Below are 3,012 nucleotides of genomic sequence, written 5' to 3' on the forward strand. Positions count from 1 at the left end.
AATGATATGGACAATAGAGGAAATCAATGAAACAAAAATCTGGTTCTCGAAAAGACATAAATTAACAATAAAAAGAATTAAATAGAGGATATCACTACAGATTCTGTCAATTTTTTGTCATTCAGTAGGGTAACAAACTTTCTACCCCCCTTTGTTAAAAGAAAAAAAAAGGGCGATGATTTTCCAAAAATCAATGTAGAGTGTTACAGAAATAAACATTAAAATGTTACGTGAAGTGAAGTGAAGGGAAGCTCAGTCGTGTCTGACTTTTTGTGACCCCATAGACTGTAGTCTACCACGCTCCTCAACTCGTGGGATTCTCTAGGCAAGAATACTGGAGTGGGTTGCCATTTCCTTCTCCAGGAGGTCTTCCCAACCCAGGGATGGAACCCGGGTCTCCTGCATTGCAGGCAGATGCTTTACCATCTGAGCCACCAGGGAAGCTCAAATAATAATAATTCAAATAATTAATTAAATAATTAAAGTGTTAAAGAAATAATTATCACAGAAGTTATAATGCTTGAGGCTCCAGAATAACAACAACTTTATTTTTTTTTTCAGCTCTGATGTGCAAATATAACTTTTATTGACAATATAGGGCCCCAGTGGGCAGCTCCACTGAACACAAATAAATAAGACAGTCCTAAGATGAAACTGCAGCAGACATGCTAATACTCCATCACCCTCATCATCTCCCTCTGCACTGTCGGCTCCAACCTCCTCATAATCCTTCTCAAGGGCAGCCATGTCCTCACAGGCCTCAGAAAACTCTCCTTCCTCCATGCCCTCACCCACGTACCAGTGAACAAAGGCATGCTTGGCATACATCAGGTCAAACTTGTGGTCCAGGCGCGCCCAGGCCTCAGCAATGGCTGTGGTGTTGCTCAGCATGCACACAGCTCGCTCTACTTTGGCTAGGTCTCCACCAGGTACCACAGTGGGAGGCTGGTAGTTAATGCCAACCTTGAAGCCAGTGGGGCACCAGTCCACAAACTGGATGGTACGCTTGGTCTTGATGGTGGCAATGGCAGCATTGACATCTTTGGGAACCACGTCACCACAACAGGCAGCAGGCCATGTATTTCCCATGGCAAGGGTCACATTTCACCATCTGGTTGGCTGGCTCAAAGCAAGCATTGGTGATCTCTGCTACAGAAAGCTGTTTATGGTAGGCTTTCTCAGCAGAGATGACAGGGGCGTATGTGGCCAGAGGGAAGTGGATGCGGGGATAGGGCACCAGGTTGGTCTGGAACTCTGTCAGATCCACATTCAGGGCGCCATCAAACCTCAGGGAAGCAGTGATGGAGGACACTATCTGGCTCATGAGGCAGTTAAGATTCATGTAGGTTGGGCGTTCAATGTCGAGGTTTCTACGGCAGATGTCATAGATGGCCTCATTGTCTACCATGAAGGCACAATCAGAGTGCTCCAGGGTGGTGTGGGTGGTGAGGATGGAGTTGTAGGGCTCAACGACAGCTGTGGAAACCTGGGGGGCTGGGTAAATGGAGAACTCCAGCTTGGACTTCTTGCCATAATCGACAGAGAGGCGTTCCATCAGCAGGGAGGTGAACCCAGAACCAGTTCCCCCACCAAAGCTGTGGAAAACCAAGAAGCCCTGAAGACCCGTGCACTGGCCAGCCAGTTTCCGAACTCGGTCCAAGACGAGGTCAATGATCTCCTTGCCAATGGTGTAGTGACCTTGGGCATAGTTATTGGCGGCATCTTCTTTGCCTGAGATAAGTTGCTCAGGGTGGAAGAGCTGGCAGTAGGTGCCAGTGCGCACCTCATCAATGACTGTGGGTTCCAGGTCTACAAACACTGCCCTGGGCACATGCTTGCCAGCACCCGTCTCACTGAAGAAGGTGTTGAAGGAGTCATCTCCTCCCCCAATAGTCTTGTCACTTGGCATCTGGCCATCGGGCTGAATGCCGTGTTCCAGGCAGTAGAGCTCCCAGCAGGCATTGCCGATCTGGACACCAGCCTGGCCAATGTGGATGGAGATGCACTCACGCATAACGGAGACTTGTACGGTTCTGTGGGGCTGGAACAGAGGAGGGGACGGCCGCGAAGATCTCCCACTGACAGACTACTAAGGAGTCCGGGGGAGAAGTAGTCCAGAGTAACAACAACTTTAAAAAATCACTGATATCATCCTTATAGGATACATGCCTTGGTGTGCCTGTGAACACAAATTTTAATTTTTTAGTGCCAAACAAGTCCAAGATAAAAAGATTTTGCATAATGGCAGTGCTATATAATACAAGGTGCTTGTTGGCATATGTCATCTTTAAACTGCATTCCACAATCTATAATTCTTTTGTAACATACAATAGAGTAACAAACTCTTTGTTTTTCTCTTTTAAAAATGAGGGGGCACTACAGATCTTTTCGGAGAAGGCAATGGCATCCCACTCCAGTACTCTTGCCTGGAAAATCCCATGGACGGAGGGGCCTGGTGGGCTGCAGTCCATGGGGTCGCTAGGAGTCGGACACAACTGAGCAACTTCACTTTCACTTTTCACTTTCATGCATTGGAGAAGGCAATGGCAACCCACTCCAGTGTTCTTGCCTGGAGAACCCCAGGGACAGGGGAGCCTGGTGGGCTGCCGTCTATGGGGTCGCACAGAGTCGGACACGACTGAAGCGACTTAGCAGCAGCAGCACAGATCTTTTACTACAAGGATAATAAGGTTATACTATACTGAATAACTTTACAGTGATAAATTTGACAACTTAGTAAAAAAGGACCATTTCCTCAAAAGAACCCCACAAACTACCAAAATCCAAACAAGAGGAAACAGACAATCTGATTAGTCTTGTAACCACTAGAGTAACTGAACTAGTCATTTTAAAAGTCTTGAAAAAAAAATCCATCCTCAGATAGATTCACTGGAGAATTCTACCACACATTTAAAGAAGAATTAATATTCTTCTATATAATTTCTATATAATTCTATACAATTATAATTCTATAATTGCTATATAATTCTATATAATTTGTATATAATTCTA

General features: G+C 45.6%; 1 pseudogene; it reads right to left on the bottom strand.

Moving 5' to 3' along the window:
• Positions 1-1,104: 1,104 nt before the first annotated feature.
• Positions 1,105-2,029, bottom strand: LOC109572490 (tubulin alpha-1C chain pseudogene; annotated as a pseudogene).
• Positions 2,030-3,012: the final 983 nt, after the last annotated feature.

Source organism: Bos indicus, chromosome 21 (genome assembly GCF_029378745.1).
Source record: "Bos indicus isolate NIAB-ARS_2022 breed Sahiwal x Tharparkar chromosome 21, NIAB-ARS_B.indTharparkar_mat_pri_1.0, whole genome shotgun sequence".
Classification (NCBI taxonomy): domain Eukaryota; kingdom Metazoa; phylum Chordata; class Mammalia; order Artiodactyla; family Bovidae; genus Bos; species Bos indicus.